This window comes from Salvelinus sp. IW2-2015, unplaced genomic scaffold, assembly GCF_002910315.2.
Source record: "Salvelinus sp. IW2-2015 unplaced genomic scaffold, ASM291031v2 Un_scaffold1659, whole genome shotgun sequence".
NCBI classification, from domain to species: domain Eukaryota; kingdom Metazoa; phylum Chordata; class Actinopteri; order Salmoniformes; family Salmonidae; genus Salvelinus; species Salvelinus sp. IW2-2015.
The window spans coordinates 96,948-105,117 of NW_019943067.1; the positions used below are offsets into that span (position 1 = coordinate 96,948).

General features: G+C 48.8%; 1 protein-coding gene across 1 annotated transcript in view; it reads left to right on the forward strand.

Annotated features, from left to right (window-relative positions):
* The window catches only part of LOC112071605 (glutamate receptor ionotropic, kainate 1), a 112,355-nt gene that overhangs the window by 50,927 nt on the left and 53,258 nt on the right, over positions 1 to 8,170 (forward strand).

Below are 8,170 nucleotides of genomic sequence, written 5' to 3' on the forward strand. Positions count from 1 at the left end.
TCCACCTCCCCTCACCCCTTATTCCCTCCTCTTTCACACCTCTTCATCCTCAACTCCTCCTCTTTCCACCTCCTCTCATCCTCACTCTCCTCTTACCACCTCCCCTATCCCTGACTCCTCCCCTCATCTCACTCCCTCCTCTTTCCCACCTCCCCTATCCCTCACTCCCTCCTCTTTCCACCTCCTCATACCTCACTCCTTCCTCTTTCCCACCTCCCCTCATCCCTCACTTCCTCCTCTTTCCCACCTCCCTCATCCCTCACTCCCTCCTCTTTCCCACCTCCCTCATCCCTCACTCTTCCTCCTTTCCCACCTCCCTTCATCCTCCACTCCCTCCTCTACCCACCTCCTCTCTCCTCACTCGTCCTCTTTCCACCTAATTACAATTTAGCAGATTAACACTGGAGTGTAAATCATCAGATGATCATGTGCAAGGAGAGATACTGGTGTACAAAAGAGCGAAAAGTAAATAAATAAAGCGTATGGGGTGAGGTAGGTAATGGGTGGGCTATATACGATGGACTATGTACAGCTGCAGCGATCGTTAGCTGCTCAGATAGCAGATGTTTAAAGTTGTTGAGGGAGATAAAAGTCTCCAACTTCAGAGATTTTGCAATTCGTTCCAGTCGCAGGCAGAGAGAACTGAAGGAAAGGCGGCCAATGAGGTTTTGGCTTTAGGGATGATCAGTGAGGATACACCTGCTGGAGCGCGTGCTACGGGTGGGTGTAGCCATCGGACCAGTGAACTGAGATAGGCGCATTTACCTAGCATGCTTGTAGATGACCTGGAGCCAGTGGTCTGACAACGAACATGTCATGTAGGCGAGGCAGCCGACTAGGGCATACAGGTCGCAGTGGTGGGTCGTATAAGGTGCTTTAGTAACAAAACGGATGGCACTGTGATAAACTGCATCCAGTTTGCTGGTAGAGTATTGAAGCTATTTTGTAGATGACATCGCCGAAGTCGAGGATCGGTAGGATAGTCAGTTTTACTAGGGTAAGTTGGCGGCGTGAGGAAGGAGGCTTTGTGCGAAATAGAAAGCCAGACTCAGATTTGATTTGGATTGGAGATGTTTGATATAGATCTGGAAGGAGAGTTGCAGTCTAGCAGACACTAAGTACTTATAGATGTCCCAATATTCTACGTCGGAACGTCCAGGGTGGTGATGCTGTCGGGCGTGCGGGTGCGGGCAGCGAACGGTTGAAAAGCATGCATTTGGTTTTACTAGCGTTTAAGAGCAGTTGGAGGCCACGGAAGGAGTTGTTGTATGGCATTGAAGCTCGTTTGGAGGTTAGATACACAGTGTCCAAGGAAGGGCCGGAAGTATATAGAATGGTGTCGTCTGCGTAGAGTGGATCAGGGAATCGCCCGCAGCAAGAGCAAATAATTGATGTATACAGAAAAAGAGTCGGCACGAGAATTGAACCCTGTGGTACCACCTAGAGACTGCAGAGGACCGGACACATGCCTCCGATTTGACACACTGAACTCTGTCTGCAAAGTAGTTGGTGACAGGCAAGGCAGTCATTAGAAAAACGAGGATAGAGACTGCCAGAGGACCGGACAACATGCCCTCCGATTTGACACACTGAACTCTGTCTGCAAAGTAGTTGGTGAACCAGGCAAGGCAGTCATTAGAAAAACCGAGGCTGCTGAGTCTGCCGATAAGAATATGGTGATTGACAGAGTCGAAAATAGGGTGCCATCTTTCGGATGGGATATTAAACTGGTATCCTGACTCTCTGTGGTCATTTTCGTAAGAGTAGGGGTGTTAACCCCTGGTGTCGTGGCTAAATTCCCAACCTGGCCCCATTCCACCATGGCCACCTACGCATCCTCCTGATTGGCATATATCACTCTCCACCTGATAGCTGATGAGTGGTGAGTGTTCTGGCACAAAATGGTCGGACATTGGTGGTGGATGAGGTGAGTTTCCCCCTACTATGTAAAAGTGCCCTCAGTTGGTAGAAAAGTGCTATATAAATCCAATCAATTATTTTCCCTGCTCACTTGATCCTTCAATCTATTTGTTCTCACCTCCCTTCATGCCTCTTTCCCTCTTTTCACACTCCTTCATCCATTCTTTCACATCTCACTGCCTTCGTCTTATTTAATCACTGGTGGTCTATAGAGAATGGAGTTAAGACCAGATCCTACCAAGGTGTGGAGTGTGTGTGTCATTAAGTTCTTAATTGTTTTTCACAATGGAGGAAATCATGCCTTGCTTGTGTTTGACAATGACTGAAGAGGTGTTACCTGTCAGCAGTACACTACATGGAGGTGTGCGGTAATATTGGTAAAAATGTTTATGTGGTGGAAATTCAACACCAGCGAAACCTGAAGTCAGTATTAAATGAATCTTTACTATCAGTTAACTGGAGGGGTTACAACAAACACTGCACGCTCAGTACCAGTCGGTCAGAAGCTCCCCCGGGCGGTCCCTTCAGTTCCCCCGGGCGGTCCCTTCAGCTCCCCCGGGCGGTCCCTTCAGCTCCCCCGGGCGGTCCCTTCAGTTCCCCCGGGCGGTCCCTTCAGTTCCCCCGGGCGGTCCCTTCAGCTCCCCCGGGCGGTCCCTTCAGTTCCCCCGGGGCGGTCCCTTCAGCTCCCCCGGGCGGTCCCATCAGCTCCCCCGGGCGGTCCCTTCAATTCTCTTATGTACAGCTACACAGACAAGTTATATAGGCATGATTTACATTATTCATTATTAACGTTTCTGCATGTGACTGACCGATAGCTCATGAGGATTCTTTTCTCAAAGCTGAGACCTTGAAACTTAGATACTAATTTTGGTTCCCAGAGCAATGTTCTGGGCGTACTGCCAAATTGCTTATACAGCGATAGTGAGAATTCGATAATGCTATAATGAACCCAAACAAGTTGATAATTTGAAAATTAGCATTATGCTTACATATGATCTGTGTACGATCTGATGCTCACAAACATAACATTTCCATTACATCTATTATACTGTATATACCTCAAATGCAGCCTGTAATAAGACTAAGCAACTAGCCTATTAAAATGTTTATCTGACTACGTATACAGTTCGATGTCGGAAGTTTACATACTCTTAGGTTGGAGTCATTAAAACTTGTTTTTCAACCACTACACAAATGTCTTGTTAACAAACTATAGTTTTGACAAGTCGGTTAGGACATCTACTTTGTGCATGACACACGTAATTCTTTCCAACAATTGTTTACAGACAGATTATTTCACTTATAATTCACTGTATCACAATTCCAGTGGGTCAGAAGTTTACATACACTACGTTGATTGTGCCTTTAAACAGCTTGGAAAATTCCAGAAAATTATGTAATGGCTTTAGAAGCTTCTGATAGGCTAAATGACATCGTTTGAGTCAATTGGAGGTGTACCTGTGGATGTATTTCAAGACCTACCTTCAAACTCAGTGCCTCTTTGCTTGACATCATGGGAAAATCAAAAGAAATCAGCCAAAAATTGTACACCTCCACACGTCTGGTTCATCCTTGGGAGCAATTTCCAAATGCCTGAAGGTACCACATTCATCTGTACAAACAATAGTATGCAAGTATAAACACCATGGGACCACACAGCCGTCATACCCCTCAGGAAGGAGACACATTATGTCTCCTAGAGATTAACGTACTTTGGTGCGAAAAGTGCAAATCAATTCCAGAACAACAGCAAAGGACCTTGTGAAGATGCTGGAAGAAACAGGTACAAAAGTATCTATATCCACAGTAAAACGAGTCCTATATTGACATAACCTGAAAGGCCGCTCAGCAAGGAAGAACCCACTGCTCCAAAAACGCCATAAAAATGCCTAACTACGGTTTGCAACTGCATATGGGGACAAAGATGGTACTTTTTAGGGAAATGTCCTCTGGTCTGATGAAACAAAAATAGAACTGTTTGGCCATAATGACCATTGTAATGTTTGGAGGGACAGGGGGGAGGTTTGCAAGCCAAAGAACACCATCCCAACCGTGAAGCACGGGGGTGGCAGCATCATGTTGTAGGGGTGCTTTGCTGCAGGAGGGACTGTTGCACTTAACGAACTAGATTGCATCATGAGGGAGGAACATTTTGTGGATATATTGAAGCAACATCTCAAGACATCAGTCAGGAAGTTAAAGCTTGGTTGCAAATGGGTCTTCCAAATTGACAATGACCCCAAGCATACTTCCAAAGTTGTGGCAAAATAGCTTAAGGACAACAAAGTCAAGGTATTGGAGTGGCCATCACAAAGCCCTGACCTCAATCCTATAGAACATTTGTGGGCAGAACTGAAAAAGTGTGTGCAAGCAAGGAGGCCTACAAACCTGACTCAGTTACACCAGCTCTGTCAGGAGAATGTCACAAAATGCTTATACAGAAACCCAGCCTAAAACCCCAAACAGCAAGCAAAGAAGATGTGGCTATGAAAAACTCTCTATAAAGGCAGGAACCTAGGAAGAAACCAAGAGCGGGGGTCCCGTCCGACGATACCCCCTGACACTGCTAACCGGGCAGGGCCAACCAGGTAGGATATATTAACCTCACCCACTTTGCCAAAGCACAGCCCCCACACCACTAGAGGGATATCAACAGACCACCAATGTACTACTCTGAAACAAGGCTATGTATAGCCCACGAAGATCTCCTCCACCGCACAAGCCCGAGTGGGCGCAAAACTGGACAGGAAGATCACCTCAGTGACTCAACCCAAGAATAGCGAATAGCGATCCTGGCACGACGTGATGCACCACTCCTAGGGACGGCATGGAGGAGCACTTGCAAGCCAGTGTCTCAACCCCCGTAATATGGTCAGAGGCAGAGATTCCCAGTGGAGAGGGGAACCAGCCAGGTAGAGACAGCACTAAATACATGGCCAGAGTGGGTAGCCGAAGAGGTAGAGCATTGCAGTCTAATCTAGAAGTTTTTCTGCATCATTTTTGGACAAAAAAGTTTCTGATTTTTTGTTACGAAGATGTAAAAAAGCTGCCCTTGAAGTATTCTCGATAGGTTCGTCAAAAGAGAGATCAGGGTCCAGAGTAACGGCGAGGTCCTTCACAGTTTTATTTGAGACGACTGTACAGCCATCAAGATTAAGTGTCAGATCAAACAGCAGATCTCTTTGTTTCTTGGGACCTAGAACTAACATATCTGTTTTGTCCGAGATTAAGAGTCAAATGTTTGCCACCATCCACTTCCTTATGTCTGAAACACAGGCTTCCAGGGAGGGCAATTTTGGGGCTTCACAGTGTTTCATCGAAATGTACAGCTGTGTGTCGTCCGCATAGCAGTGGAAGTTGACATTGTGTTTCCGAATGACATCATCAAGTGGTAGAATATATAATAAAAACAATAGTGGTCCTAAAACGGAACCTTGAAGAACACCAAAACTTAAAATTGATTTGTCAGAGGACAAATCATCCACAGAGACGAACTGATATCTTTCCGACAGATAAGATCTAAACTAGTCAAGAAGTTGTCTGTGTAGACCAATTAGGGTTTCTAATCTCTCCAAAATAATGTGGTGATCGATGGTGTCAAAGGCAGCACTAAGGTCTAGGAGCACGAGGACAGATGCAGAGCCTCGGTTTGACGCCAAGGTAATTTACCACCTTCACAAGTGCAGTCTCAGTGCTATGACGGGGTCTAAAACCAGACTGAAGCGTTTTGTATGTATTGTTTGTCTTCAGGGAAGGCAGTGAGTTGCTGCGCAACAGCTTTTTCTAAAATGTTTGTAGAGGAATGGAAGATTCGATATAGGACGATAGTTTAAAAAAATGTATCTGGGTCAAGGTTAGTTTTTTTCAGACGAGGCTTTATTACTGCCACTTTTAGTTATTTTGGTACAGATCCGGAGGACAGGGAGACGTTTATTATGTTCAACATAGGAGGGCCAAGCACAGGAAGTAGCTCTTTCAGTAGTTTAGTTGGAATAGGGTCTAGTAGGCAGCTGGAAGGTTTAGAGGCCATGAATGTGTCAAGAGATACAGGATAAAAAAAACACTTGAGGGCTCATATAACTCAGTAAATTCTTTAGGCTTTAGCCATGCTTTAGTCAGGCCAATAACTTCAAGGTTATGATCCATGATTAGTTTATTGACTATGACTGCCTTGGAAGTGAGGGATCTAACATTAAGTAGTCCTATTGTGAGGTATTATCACAGTCTCTTTAAAAAATTACAGGAATGGAGGAGGTCTTTATTCCAGTGAGATTGCTCAGGCGAACACCGCCATGTTTAGATTTTCCCAACCTATGTCGAGCCACAGACACAGTCTCAATGGGGATAGCTGAGCTGACTACACTGACTGTGCTAGTGGCAGACTCCACTAAGCTGGCAGGCTGGCAAACAGCCTGACCTGCACCCTATCACATTGTGGAGTTAGACAGGGCTCTATGTTGATAGATAAGATGAGAGCACCCCTCCAGCTAGGATGGAGTCCGTCACTCCTCAGCAGGCCAGGCTTGGTCCTGTTTGTGGGTGAGTCCCAGAAAGAGGGCCAATTATCTACAAATTCTATCTTATGGGAGGGGCAGAAAACAGTTTCCAACCAGCGATTGAGTTATGAGACTCTGCTGTAGAGCTGGTAGCCAATCAGTCTGTCCGTTTGTATGTGTGATCCTTGAGATCAGAGTTTTAAGAGTAATGTTTTAATGACCCTGATCCTGTTTACAGAAGAAAATACTTGTATGTGAAGGTGGATTCTGTATATATCAACTATTATTTTTCGGCCGAGGCGTCTGTAGCGGCCGAGGGCGGTCTGTAGCGGCCGAGGGCGGTCTGTAGCGGCCGAGAGAGGTCTGTAGCGGACGAGGGCGGTCTGTAGCGGCCGAGGGCGGTCTGTAGCGGCCGAGGGCGGTCTGTAGCGGTCGTAGGGGCGTCTGTAGCGGCCGAGGGCGGTCTGTAGCGGCCGAGGGCGGTCTGTAGCGGCCGAGGCGGTCTGTAGCGCCGAGGCGGTCTGTAGCGGCGAGCCGGATGTTAGCGGACGAGGGCGGTCTGTAGCGGCCGAGGCGGTCTGTAGCGCGAGGGCGGTCGTTAGCGGCGAGAGGTCTGTAGCGGCCGAGGCGGTCTGTAGGGCCGAGGGCGTCTGTAGGCGGGGCGGTCTGTAGCGCCGAGGGCGGTCTGTAGCGGCCGAGGGCGGTCTGTAGCGGGCCGAGAGAGGTCTGTAGCGGACGAGGGGCGGTCTGTAGCGGCCGAGGGCGGTCTGTAGCGGCGAGGGCGGTCTGTAGCGGCCGAGGGCGGTCTGTAGCGGCCGAAGAGGTCTGTAGCGGCCGAGGGCGGTCTGTAGCGGCCGCGGGCGTCGTAGCGGCCGAGGGCGGTCTGTAGCGGCCGAGAGAGGTCTGTAGCGGCCGAAGGGTCTGTATGCAGGGCGGTCTGTAGCGGCCGAGGGCGGTCTGTAGCGGCCGGAGGCGGTCTGTAGCGGCCGAGGGCGGTCTGTAGCGGCCGAGGGCGGTCTGTAGCGGCCGAGGGCGGTCTGTACGGCCGAGGGCGTCTGTAGCGGCCGAGGGCGTCTGTAGCGGCCGAGAGAGGTCTGTAGCGGCCGAGGGCGGTCTGTAGCGGCCGAGGGCGGTCTGTAGCGGCCCGAGGGCGGTCTGTAGCGGCCGAGAGAGGTCTGTAGCGGCCGAGAGGTCTGTAGCGGCCGAGGGCGGTCTGTAGCGGCGAGGGCGGTCTGTAGCGGCCGAGGGCGGTCTGTAGCGGCGAGGGCCGTCTGTAGCGGCCGAGGCCGGTCTGTAGCGGGCGAGGCGGTCTGTAGCGCCGAGGCCGGTCTGTAGCGGCCGAGGGCGGTCTGTAGCAGCCGAGGCGGTCTTAGCAGCCGAGGGCGGTCTGTAGCAGCCGAGGGCGTCTGTAGCAGCCGAGGCGGTCTGTAGCAGCCGACTACAGTGATGTGGGAGTCCTTATATATGTTCAATTTAAACGCAAGCAATTCAAAAAATAATTTCAGAGGTGAATTTCAGAGGTGTTAAACTCGGATTTCACATCAATTGCAACCCCATCCTCCATTACTCATTCGATCAGCTCTAAAAACTGTGTACCCATCAATAGAAATCCAGTTATTTAATACAGATTTCTTTAGCCAAGTTTATGATAAAACCATCACGTCTGCATTTGTCTTTTTGGCCCATATTTTAATCATGTCTATTTTTGGAAATAGACTTCTGACATTAACATGTAAGAGGGAGACTGAGATCTA